This window comes from Mesoplodon densirostris, chromosome 4 (genome assembly GCF_025265405.1).
Source record: "Mesoplodon densirostris isolate mMesDen1 chromosome 4, mMesDen1 primary haplotype, whole genome shotgun sequence".
NCBI lineage: Eukaryota > Metazoa > Chordata > Mammalia > Artiodactyla > Ziphiidae > Mesoplodon > Mesoplodon densirostris.
In genome coordinates, this window is record NC_082664.1 from 674,108 (window position 1) to 687,503 (window position 13,396).

Consider the following 13,396-nt stretch of genomic DNA (forward strand, 5'->3'; position numbering starts at 1 on the left):
CGGGGCGCGGGCCCCTGCGGCGCGGAGACCGCTCCAGGCTGGACTCACCGACACCAACGCCGCCAGGAGGAGCGCTTGGCGGGACTCGGCAAACAACCCAATGTTTTAAATGGAAAAGGGGCTTCAAAAGACCCTTCTCCAGATAAGACATACAAATGGTCAGCAAGCACATGAAGAGATGTTAATCGTCATTAGTCGTGATGAAATGCAAGTTAACACCACAACGCCGACCCCTCCACACACTAGAAGGCCTACGATCAAGAAAGCTAAAAATAACAAATGTTGGCAAAAATTTAGAGAAACTGATACAGAACTTTCCATAGGGAAAATGAATGACTTCCGGAGGTAGATGCTGAGAATATTTGTACAACAACGTGAATGTAATTAATGCCATAGAACTGTATGCTCAAAATGATTTAAATGGTAAATGTTATGTTATGTGGGGGGGTTTAACATAATTTAGCCCCAGCTTTATACCAGACCCCAGAGTCGAAGCTTCTCATCCATTTTCTTTTACTTAACCTCCTAGGATCTTCACACTCCAATTTAACAGACGAAGCTGAGCCTGAGAGGTTAAACTAAGTGACTTGCCCAAGGCTCACTCGGCCAAGTCTACACTGTTCAATGTTGCTGTATTTACTGAGCACCTACTAGAGCACCTACTGAGCAATACCTCCAGCACCTGCCAGAGACATTGTGGGAAGAACAGGCTGAACGGGGGCTGAAAGCAGATTACAAAAATGGGTAGATCCTGGGGCCCTGCTCTCAAACACTGAAGTTTCTTGGAGTGGAGGGGATGGCTTGTGTCACACTTGTGGAGCCTTTTATTCCACCCCACCGCACCCCCACAGAGGAGGGAAGCAGCTGGCCTGATACTGAATATTAGCTCAGCTGGGGAGGAGTCCTGGGACTTTGAAGAAGGCATCTCCTGCCCCACTCCCCACATTGCCCCCTAGAGTCCAGTATGTGGGCACAAGCATCCCTGTGGCAGGGCAGGAGGCACGTCTCATGGCACCCCTCTCCTCCCGCCCTGCAGTAATGACACTGTACCCATACACCCGCCAGAAGGACAATGAACTCTCCTTCTCTGAGGGCACCATTATCTGCATCACCCGCCACTACTCCGATGGCTGCTGTGAGGGCATCGGCTCAGAGGGGTCTGGATTCTTCCCCGGGAACTATGTGCAGCCCAGCTGCTGACAACCTGGGATCTCTGGGATGCTGACCCAAGCACCGCCTTGAGTGAGCCTCTTGAGTCCCACACCAAAGCCTGCTCCAGTCAAGACTGGACCAGCCCGGCACACCTCCTGGGCTGTGAGCTGTGTCTCTTCCTTTCCCCCACTGCAGTGGGAAGGCGTCCGGGTAAAGACAGAGGAGGCACCCAGAGGCCTGCTGGAGACAGGAAAGAACTGGAAGCCAAGGAGCTTGGTGACCTTATCCACAGGGGACCCTTACGCCATGCAAGACAGGGTCTCCAGCTGCAAGTGCCAACTTTGAATAAAATTCTGATGACCTCCTGATGATTGCCCTGCAGGGCTAGCGGGCCGAGGGACTGAAAGGCAACCCACCTGTAAGGCTCCCGCTCATTGAGCCTCCTCTGCCTGCCCTAAGCAGCAGTATCTCCCATCTCCTCAGTGCTCACTGAGCCCTCCACACTAGACCCCTGTGCCCCTCTGTGAAGGTGGGCCGCACCCTGCTCTTTTGCCTGTTGCCTGTTTTGTTATGTATTCAGTCTTGGTTCCCCAGGCTGGGCACTCCTCCAAGAGTGGGGACCAGCTCCCTCACTTAGGTGGGGCTCTCTGAGAGCAGAGCTCACCTCGCCCTCATCCCCCAGACGGCAGCGTGAGACACCTCGCTCACCTCCGCCCCTTCACCTCCTTTACAGCTCTGAAACTCCACAAGAGGGAGGTGGGCCTTGGGTTTCCACTGGCTCTGCTTTACAGCATCATGGCTTTCTGTTCCATACAGGAGGAGGGGGACTCAAAAGGGCCCAGTCAGTGGGGCGACTTTGGTTAAGTCCTTGGTTTCTTGCTGCATAGACGAGGCTGTGGTGCAAGGAGACATCTTCGGGCTCTGTGAGGTCCCTGGCTGGCCAGACCCGAGCCCCGGAACAGTGTGCTACCTCTTTCCACCAACAGGAGGTGACTGTTCCCTCTAGCTTTTTACCCTGTGGGGATGCTAACAGGGTGGGGGGGCGGGGGGCAAGGAGTGTAGTGTAGGGTCACAGTAGGTAAAGATCTAGGCCTGGGACCATCGGCAGGGAGCACCTCTCTCTGTGGGGAGTCCGGTGCGGGGGAGGTCGGGGGGTACATTTCGGGGCCTAGGTCCTCTGGACAGAAGACTGGAGGAGGGAGGCCACGCAGCCCAAGGCAACAGTTAACCGCAACGTGGCGGGACATGTTCCTTCTCGACCCTGACAGGGAACCCCGTCCTCCCAACTGAGAGGACAAGGTGTGTGGAAACACTGCTGCCTGCTCAGATATGCGCGCCACGCTGCTGCGGCCAGACTCCAGAATTCGCTTGCAGTGGAACTGGGGGAGGCAGCTGACCTCGGTTAACTGCACAGATGGGGACAGCTCCCAACTCCCTCCTCCAGTCCCCAAATGGACCAACCTGGGATTCTGGGAAATCCTGGAGGGATATACCAAAACGCAAGGGAAAGGGAATAATAAAACTAGCTTTCTCTTTCCCAACCCCCACCGCCCCACCCCCTCCCCGCCCGGGTGGCCCCTGCAGGCCACGTCCTCAGCACCTGATGCAGGTGTAGGCGCACTTCGGCGGAGGTTTCCCAGGGCACCACCCTGGTGCGGAAGGAGCTGGGCTCGGCCTTCTGCGCCTCCTGCATAAGGCGGTGCATGGGGTAGTGGCGGCGCGGGAAGGCCACGTCGCCGCCTGCCAGCAGCCCCGTGGGGCAGAAGTCGTTGGCGCCGTCGCTCACGTAGAAAAGGCGCTCGAAGGGCACGCCGTCGTGGGCCTGCTCGCGCAGATAGTCGCTGAGCACCTTGTGCTGGCACATGTTGGCGGGGCAGCAAGCGCAGCTGTGCGCGTGGAAGGGCTGCAGCGCCAGCAGCCCCCAAGGGTCGGGCCCCGATGGGTTGCTGAAGATGCGTCAGAACAGGCCGTGGTGGCCGGCGGCGCGCAGCGCACTCTCCACGCCAAAGGTGTTGGCGTCTGAGATGAGAATAACCTCAAAGCAGGCGCCCTGCTTGGCCACAAACTGCAGCAGCTCGCCCGTGCCGGGCGACAGGGGGATGGCCTCGTAGATGGCGCGCAAGTCCCACGGCCGCACGCCCTGCTCGCTCAGGTACTGGAAGACGCGCTGCATGTACTCGTTGTAGAAGCCCTCGAGCTAGGTGGCACGCAGGCTCTCAGGCAGCCGCTGGCCCGCCGCGGCACGTGCACAACAGAGTCGTCGCTGTTTTCATCCACGATACTCTGTCCAAGTCGAAGGTCAGGAGGAAGCGTGGCGCGCCGGGCACAGCCATCCCACTGTCCTCTACCAGCTTTGTCCTGAGCGACCAAATCCTTTTGTGGTCACCAAAAAGAGTCCCTCAGAGGAAAGGGGGACAGGACCTCTGAGCTTCTCCTGCAGGGTGGGGAGCAGCGGCTGCAGAGGTCTGTCCCGGCTGAGTCTGGAGTGTCAAGAGTGGGGAGAGGGCCTAGCTGAGGTATTTGGGTGCAGGATGGAGCAAGGGGCGCTTACGGGAATTGGAGGGGATGCTGCATCTTACCCATCCCCGGATTTCTGGGCTCCGGCTCTCACGAGTCCTTCCAGTCCAGAGGGTCCGTGAATGGTGTGCATCTGGGCCGTTCCCTCCACTTGCCCCCCAACCCCATGTTATGTATTTTTAACCACAATAAAAAAATGAATGAAACACTGATAATACATGTTACAACATAGATAAACATTGAAAACATTCTAAGTCAAAGAAGTCATACTGAAAAGGCCACTCATATCACAACCATCTTGTGTGCTTTAAATCCATAGCAGTTTTGAAAATGAGGGGATGGGACTTCCCTGGTGGTCCAGTGGTTAACACTCTGAGCTCCCAATGTAGGGGGCACAGGTTCAATCCTTGGTCAGGGAACTAAAATCCCGCGTGCACAGTATGGCCAAAAAATAAAATAAAATAAACGTCATTGGCCTGGTTTGGATCATAGCATCGTCCTTGAACCCATCAGAGCACCCCTAGGATGGAACATGGGATTGGCTAAATGTGGATCATATGCCCATCTTCAAGGTGGGTGGAACGTAGCATCAGCCCTCTGGAACTCTTTGGACTGGAAACAGGTAAGTTCCCAAAGAAAAGCTGAGGTTCTGGACTTTGGCATGAGAACAGATGCTAGATTGGGGAAAGCGGCAGATTCCACACCACTGACGGCCCACTGCACAGCTGTGGGATCTGAAGGCCAAGGAAGGAAGGGGCTGATTTAGGGTCAGGGGCTGCAGCCACCCATCCAGTGCTCTTGCTGTCCGTCCACAACAGCAAGAACCTCTTCCTCTTGCAAAAGGCACAGCCCTCCTTGATGTCTCTGGTGGTGGGAGCCCAGGAGTCACACCTGCCCCCTGGCCACATGACTCACCCATCCCCCAAGAACAATACTGCTCATTTATCCAGTCTCCTCCCTCCTTTACAAAGAGCAGAGACTAAATGCTATGGTGGTTAGGAAATTCTTGCTCAATGAAGCAGTGGGAGGCTCAAGGATTATGCCGTATCATGGAATCCGTCATTGGCAGCTTTCAGAGACCACATGGGTGCACGTGGCTCTCCAAGACCATGCAGCCTCAGTGTGAAACTGTCTACTGGGTGGCCCAGTTGCTCCCGTATCTCTGACTCTTAATGAGTATGAATATCAAAAGTTTGTTACAGCTGGAAGCCCAAAGGATTGCAAGGCCATGGTCTGCTGTATGGTTGTTGTGTCAGGGACACACTCAAATGTTTAGACGGTTATTACCTCTCTTGGCAGGCTATGAGCCTGTGAGGGGGAGGCCCTTTTCTCAACCACAAGGATGTTAGTAACTGAAACATCCCAAAGGGCTGTCTGTGCTGCCCAGGTAGCTGTTCAATTGCCCAGCAGCAAGGTCAGCTCAGTAATTGGCCACAGAGACTTGACAGAGACTGGACTGGCTTGAGCTGGAGGACCACAGATGACTTCCTGGATGGTCAGAGGTCAAGGGCTGTCCTGAGACTTGATGTCTATTGATGCCCACTCAGATGGGACAAAGGATGCCTACAGTCCCAGGAGGGCCCCAGCAGCCCTCAGGAGGCAGCACCTGGGGGCTGGTAGGTCGCTGCACCAAGTTCTATATAAATTCATAACATGACCATGGAGTGAGCTCAGTCAGGCCTGTGCTGGACCCGGGCTGCCCAGGCCAAGTGGGGCCAGCACTACTCTCTCCAGTTCAGATGGTAGGAGGAAACCCTGTGGGCTTCTGAGGCCCTAACAGCCGTTGACTGAGGTTGAGGTGGATTTGAAACAGACAGTGACCAGAGCAGACGTTTCGTTCTACTCTCAGGTTCCAGGATGGGGGTAGATAACCAGCAGCCCAGGTGAACCCCACACTCGTGAGTGACCCCGGGCAAGTCCTGTCCATCCTACAGGACTCAGAGGTGTGGGGTTAGGGGGGCCGTGGGCCAGTTGTGCTTAACACTAACCCACTAACCCTAACGCCCAAATCTCTACTGTTCCCTCCCTAACCCTAACCTCCTCATCTCTAATCCTAAACCCTAATGCTCCTAACCCCTAGCCCCTAGATACTCGACCTTGACCTGTAAACTCCTAACCCTTACCCTGACCCTGACTCAGACCATCTAACCTGACCCTCTAACCCTGACCCTCTAGCCTGCATCCTTTAACTCTAATTCCTCAAAACCTGGGCTCAGCTGAGTGGCTCCATCCAGAGGTGAAGCAGGACCTGTCTTTGGGCCCCCACTGCCTCTGCCCTCTCCTCCCCCCAGGAACCAGAAAGCCCTGGGTTGTTGGACTCTGCTGACCAGAGGGGCAGCTGCTCCTGGTCTACCTGTGCCCACAGCCCCCTCCTCTGGGGCCCTTGGCCTCTGGTCTGACCTTCAGTCCACCTTCAAGAGCCCGGAGACAAATCCAGGTGAGACGCCTGCTTCATTGGCACAGGTGGGACCTGGTCCCCATCCTCACAGCCCGGCCAGAAACCTTTGTGCACACTGTGTCATGAGGCTGCCTGTCCCCAGCCAGCTGGAGGGGTCGGGAGTCAGATGGGGAACCGAAGTGTCCTTGAGGTTGGAGTGTGGGCAGGACAGGGTAGGAGGGGTGAGAGGTGAGGTGTCATCATTCCCAAACCAGGCAGGGAGTGTGTGCTGTGTTTGCATTTCGGACAGGGAAGAGTATGTCAGATGGAGGCTCTTAAGTAGCAAACCTTGCAGGCCAACCTACTAGGGCAGTTCTTCCCTAAGCCAACGGGTGGCGCAAGACAATGCAACAAACTGTACATATATACCTACAATGGATCTGGCAACTGGAAAGGAAACGTCACAGGTCATGGCAACTGAGACACGAGGAGCCCATCCCGCCCGCCCAGCCTTGTGCAGTCTGTAGGTGGAGCTGGGGTAGGCTGGACAGGCAGCTCCCGGCTAGGGCCTGGGCCGGAGAGCCCCAGGAGGCATGGCAACCCGCAGACAATTTCCAGAGCCCACTGCAGCCGGGAGACGTTCCCTACAGAACAGCCTCGGGCCCTGTGTGTCCACCCTGCACACAGCACGACCCCGTCGACCCCTGGGCCTCATTCACGGCTGTCTGGCCACCCCTCCCCTCACTCCCTGAGTGCCTGAGCCCCCAGGGCCCCCTTGGCCGAGCCTTCTCTGCACACCTGGCTCTCCTGACTATCCCTGCCTCTCTGAGCACACCGTGTCCTTCCCTGGGGTCTGCGGGTCTGGCTAAGGGTTCCCCCTTGACCCCGGGTAGGCACCCCAGCCAACGCTGACGCTTGCCTTTCCTGCAAGATGGCCCCCTCAGTCTCACCAACTCCAAACTGTGTTGCGTTTACTTCTGGGAAAGAGGGAATGAAGAGGAAGCCCCATTCCGGCCTCAAACAAGGTGCGTGCTAACCTTGTGGACCCAAGGGACCACCACAAAGAGGCTGGAAGCCTGGCGGAGGCACAGCCCCCACCGTCACCCCTGTTCCTCGGCCCATCTCCTCTCTTCTGCCATCAAACCCCTCAGCCACCACCAGAGGAAATGTGTGGGCCTGATCCTGTCACTCTCGTTCCAAAACTGTTCTCTCTGTCTATAAAACGAAGTCAAAGCTAGCTGTCTGGGGCCTCCCTGGTGGCGCAGTGGTTAAGAGTCCGCCTGCCGATGCAGGGGATACGGGTTCGTGCCCCGGTCTGGGAGGATCCCATATGCCGCGGAGCGGCTGGGCCCGTGAGCCATGGCCGCTGGGCCTGCGCATCCGGAGCCTGTGCTCCGCAACGGGAGAGGCAACAACAGTGAGAGGCCCGCATACCGCAAAAAGAAAAAAAAAAAAAAAAAAAAAAGCTAGCTGTCTGGCCACCCTTGCAGCCCCTCTGCGATGCGTCCTCCCCGCGAGCCAGGCACCCAGCCCCTTCCCCTGCCCCAACCCTCCTCTAGAGCGAGCTCCGTCCATCCCGCTCCTTCAGTTCAGCTCAGCTGCCACCTCCACTGACCCACCAGCCAGAGGTAACCTCTCCCTCCGCAGACTCACCTGGCCTGCAGCTTCTCTGCCCCGCGCCCGGCTGGGCTGAGCAGAGCTGAGAGCATGCGCCTGCTTCACTGTGGACCCCAGGCCCCAGAACATGGCACAGGCTCAGGGATGTTTACTGGACAGATGGATGACCATGAGGATGAGCAGGCAGATCACTGATGGTAGCGGGTAGTGGTCCTCCTTGAGTCTCTACACTTCACCACAAAGTGCTGAGGCAACAGCAAAAGGGAGGGTGGGGGAAGGCGGCACCAGAAAGCAACAACCCTATGCCTTCCTCATCCCCCCACAGCACGCATGTGTACACACACATGTGCACGTACATACCGGCATTCACACACATGTACACACACACATGAAAAGGTGGACTGCAGTCACACACAGGCACACAATCACATGTGCTGTGCATGCAAAAACACGTGCATACACACATGTGCCTGCCTGCACATAAACACACTCACATGCACTCGGATGTACACAGACCTGTGCACAGACAGCACACACATGCACATGCTTGTGCACACTCACGTAATACACACACATACACACAAAGGCTCAGGAAATTTCACAAAGTTTGTTTTTGTTTCACCCTCCCCAAGAACGAGGAGACACCAGATGGTCCCTGGGAAATAAAGATGGTCACAGCCCTGCATCTGTCACAGAGGCTAGCTGAAGGCTCAAGCACGCTCTGCCCTGCCCAGTCGTGGGGTACAGACCCAGCCTGCTCAGCTGCCTCAGCCGAGCCTTCCGCTGCCCCAGCCGCTTGTGGGAGAAGCAAGTCTGAGTGTCAGTTGCAGGTCATGTCTGTGCTACTTCCTGACAGGAGGTCTTGTGTTATCTTGCATGGTATCTTGCTCTGGGCTGAGGCTTACATTTTGCTAACTACTCTTCCATAAGCACTTCACCATATTCCTGAATGCCTATGCCCTCCAGAGGCCCCAGTTCTAGAACCCTGGAGTTGGGAAACAGTCAGCCGTCTCTGTGCACAATCACAAACCTGCAGTCTGACCCAAGTCCACTTCTTCTATGTCTTAATGCTGCTCCACCTGGGGCTGATTGCAGAGGTGCTGGGTCTACAGTCCATGAAGATCTGGGAGACATGATCCCCCTCTCGCAGGCCTGCACGGACTTGCCTTTGCCTGTTAGTCCAAGTCATGCTCTATACAACATCTCTGTTTTTCTCCTCTAGAAAAAAATATTTCCAGAAGCAGCAGCATCTCTTTAGACCACAGTCAGGATGACCCTCCTGGAATGAGCCTCAATCCTACCTCAACTGGACTATCTCCTGCCCTCTGCCTGACAAGGACCAGGCCTTGGGTGTGGTCAGTCTCCCCTCCAGTCTGACTGGGCCTTCCTGACCAGAGAACCCAGGAATACCCCCTGAGCCTGTGGACTCAAGCACGTGCTGTGGGAAAATGTGCTGATGCATAAAAAAAATGATAGGACTCTCCAAGACCATAAAAAATCACACACAACACAAACCATAAATAACCGCCAGGCTTGTTCTACACTGTGTGAAAACTGTCAATTTTTCACTACACTGGAACATACTCAGAGATGCTCTGGGCCTGGAAGAGCCCCAGGGCCCTGGTGCTGCCCAGACTGGAAAGGGCCTCACAAAGCACCTTCTGGATACTCACTGTGGTGGCATGGGGGATCCAGGGAGACTGCATAAGAAGTGGGTACGGGAGCCCAGCCAAGCTCCCAGGCTTCTGGTGCCTGGAGGGTCAGAAAGTTCCAGAGTATTCCCCTTGCTGAACTTGGATTCAGAGTCCCAGGTGCTCTGTGGGCAGCAGGATCCTCCCATGAGGACACTGACCATCTCCTCCAGGCCTCTACCACACAAAGGGTGAGCAAACACAGAGCTGTGCCACAGGGACGCGGGAAGGCCAGGGAGCCTGAGGGAGAGGAGGCGGGAAGCGGCAGCACCCTAGTTGCATGGTCTTCTCGTCCCCCTGGAGCCCCTGCCCTGGTGCACAGTTCACTCCCGGGCTCACCGTGAGTGACGCGCTGAGCAGGCCTTAGTCTTACCAATGGCCAGATCTCTCGGGCCCTCTGCATCCTGTGTTTGCTGCAGACAGTACACCCTTAGTAACTGCTCAAGTCACGGATTGAGAGGGTCAATGAACGAATGAGCAAGGAAATGAGTGAGCGATGAAGGAACAGAAAAATGGGCAGATGGTGGATCCGCGCTGCCGTGCTGACCTCGAGAATGAAATGTCACAGGTGCAAGACTCTGCCACGAAACACAGTCTCCACTGCCTCCTGTACCCAAGCCACTCCCTTCAGGACACCCTTGCTCCACACCCTAAACAGTAACCTAGCACTAGCCCATACCCTAACCCATACCCTAACCTGTACCCTAACCCATACCCTAACCCTAACCCGTAGCCGTACCCTAACCCATACACGAATCCTAAAACTAAGGCATACAATACCCTAACCCATACCCTAAGCCTAACCTAACCCTAACCCTGAACCTGACCCTGACTCTAACCCCTAACCCTAAACCTAACCCTAACCCAACACTAACCCTAACACTAACCTTAACCCTAACCTGTAACCCTAACCCTAAACCTTACCCTAACCCTAAACCTAACCTTAACGCTACCCTAACACTCACCTTTACCATAAACCTTACCCGTTCGCTAACACTAACCCTAACCCTAACCCCTAAACCCTAACCCTAACCCGACCCTGACCCGGACCCTAACCCATACCTCAACCCTAACCCGTGCCCTAACCTTAAACTGTACCCTAACCTGTATCCTAACCCTAATCCATACCCTAAGCCTAAACTGTACCCTAACACATACCCTAAGCCTAAGCCGTAGCCATACCCTAACCTGTACTGTAACCCGTATGCTAACCCTAAGCCTACCCTCTTACCCTAAACCTCACTGTAACCCTTAAATCCTAACCCCCAAACCCTAGTCTTGACCCTGACCCTCACCCTAACCCTAAACCCTAACCCTGAAAGCCTAAAACCCTAAAACCCTAAAACCCTAAACCTAACCCTAAACCCTAAACCTTAATCCCTAACCCTAACCCTAAACCTAACCCTACCCATAACTAACACTAATGCTAACCCTAACCCTAACACCTAACCCTAACCCTAAACCTCTAACCCAAAAACTCTATCCATAACCCTAACCCTACACCTAACCCTAACCCTAAACCTCTAACCCAAAACCTCTATCCATAACCCTAACCCTAACCTAACAAAAGCACCGATGCTACTCCTATCTCAGGCCCTGACCCTGTCCCTATATAAAGACTTGCTGCTGTCAATATCTATATCCTGACACAATCCTAAGCTTACATCCTGACCCATCTCTTACTGAAGTCCTGAAACTCTCCCTAAGTGAACCTTGACGCTGTCCCTAAGTGAGGCCCCGAGGCTGTCCGTAACAGACACCCCGATACTATCTTTAACCAACACCCTGATGCTGATCCCACAGAGGCACTTGTGGTGCGACTGAGCCTTTCCCGGACACTGTCCCTCGATAAGGCCCTGACGCTGCTTCTAAATAAGGCCCTGATGCTCTGAGTAACTAAAGCCCTCAAACCATCCCTTGCTCATTTACTGACATTATCCCTAGCCCTTAACCTGACTCGATCCATAGCTAATGTCCTGCCTCTGATCCTACCTGAAGCCCTAATGCTGTCCCTAACTAAGGCCCTGACTAGTCCTAACTCAGGCCCTGACACGATACCTAACAAAGGCTCTGATGCTACGCCTAACAAAGGCCCTGACACTCTCCGTAACTAAGGCCCTGAACCTGCTCCTAACTCAGGACCTGAACATGTCTTTAACTAAGACCCTAATACTGATCCTACAAAGGCCCTGATGCTGCTCTGAAGTCATGACCTGACAGTGTCCCCAGCTAAGGGCCTGACGCTAGGCCTCACTCAGGCCCTGTCACTCTCCCGAAGTCAGGCTCTCACGCTGTCCCTACCTGAAGCCCTGACATTGGTTCTAAAAATGGCCCTGGTACTCTCAGTAACTAACGTCGTGACACGATCCCTAGATGTTAACCTGACCCTGTCACTAGCTAATGTCCTCCCTCTGATGATAACTAAAACCATGACGCTGCGCCTAACTCAGGCCCTGAATTTAGTCCCAAGTCCATGACACTGTCCTTAATTAAGGCCTAGATGCTTCTCCTAGGTCAGGGCTTGATACTGTTCCTAACTAAGGCCCTAACACTATTCCTAACTCAGGTTCTGACACTAGTCCTAACTAAGGACCTGACGCTGTCCCTCACTAAGGCCCTGACACTACACCTAACTCAGGCCCTGACACTGGCCCTAACTAGAGCCATGACACTACTCCTAACATAGGCCCTCACACGATTCCTTTGAAGGCTCTGATGCTAGTCCTAAGGCCCTGACACTGACCCTAACTAAGGCCCTGCTGCCGTCAATATCTAAAGTCCTCACACTATCCTGAGAATATATTCTAACAAATGTCTTAATAACGTCCTAGAACTCTCCTGATGTAAGCCTTGACGCTGTCCCTAAGTGAGGCCCTGAGGCTGTCCCTAACACAGGCCCTGAGAATGTCTTTAACAAAGACCCTGATGCTCATCCTACAGAGGCAATTATGCTGCTCCTAAGCCTGGCCTGACACTTTCCCTAGATAAGGCCCTGACGCTGGTCCTAAATAAGGCCCTGATGCTCTGAATAACTAAGGCCTTCAAACTATCCATCGCTCATTTCCTAACATTTTCCCTAGCCCATAACCTGACTCGATCCATAGATAATGTCCTGCCTCTTATCCTACCTGAAGCCCTAATGCTGTCCCTAACTAAGTCACTGACTACTCCTAACTCAGGCCCTGACACTTGCCCTAACTAAAGCCTTCACACTACTCCTAACTCAGGTCAGACACTGTCCCTAACAAAGACCCTGACACTACACATAACACAGGCCCTGACACGATACCTAACAAAGGCTCTGATGCTAGTCTTAACTAAGGCCCTGACACTCTCCCTACCTAAGGCCCTGAACCTACTCCTAACTCAGGCCCTGGTCATGTCTTTAACAAAGACCCTAATGCTCATCCTACAAAGGCCCTAATGCTGCTCCTAAGTCATGCCCTGAGAGGGTCCCTAGCTAAGGGCCTGATGCTAAGCCTCACTCAGGCCGTCTCTCTCCTTATGTCAGGCTCTGATGCTGTCCCTACCTGAAGCCCTAACACTGGTTGTAAACAAGGCCCCTGGTACTCTCAGTAACTATGGTATTGACACTATCCCCAGGTCATTTCCTGACACTACACCTAGATATTAACCTAACTCTATCTTTAGCTAAAGTCGAGCCTCTTATGCCGACTAAAGGCCTGATGCTGTGCCTAAATCAGGCCCTGAATTTAGCCCCAAGGCCATGACACTGTCCCTAACTAAGGCCTAGATGCTGGTCCAACGTCAGGGCCTGATACTGTCCCTAACAAAGGCCCTAACACTAATCCTAACTCAGGCCCTGACAGTGTACCTAACAGAAGGTCCTGACGTTAGTCCTAACTAAGACCCTGACACTGTCCCTAACAAAGGCTCAGATGCTAGTCCTAACCAAGGCCCTCACACTGTCCCTAACTAAGACCCTGACAGTACTCCTAACTTAGGCCCTGACCCGATACCTAACAATGCTTAATTAAGTAAGTAATAATTAGCCTACCTGAAGCCCTAACTCTGTCCCTAA

At 54.1% G+C, this 13,396-nt stretch overlaps 1 long non-coding RNA gene and 1 pseudogene across 5 annotated transcripts in view; one reads left to right on the top strand and one right to left on the bottom strand.

Annotated features, from left to right (window-relative positions):
• LOC132487767 (uncharacterized) overlaps positions 1-13,396 on the top strand; it is a 348,757-nt gene that overhangs the window by 67,788 nt on the left and 267,573 nt on the right. The gene's annotated exons all lie outside the window — the stretch shown is intronic.
• On the bottom strand, positions 1,537-7,755 carry LOC132489104 (phosphoethanolamine/phosphocholine phosphatase-like; annotated as a pseudogene).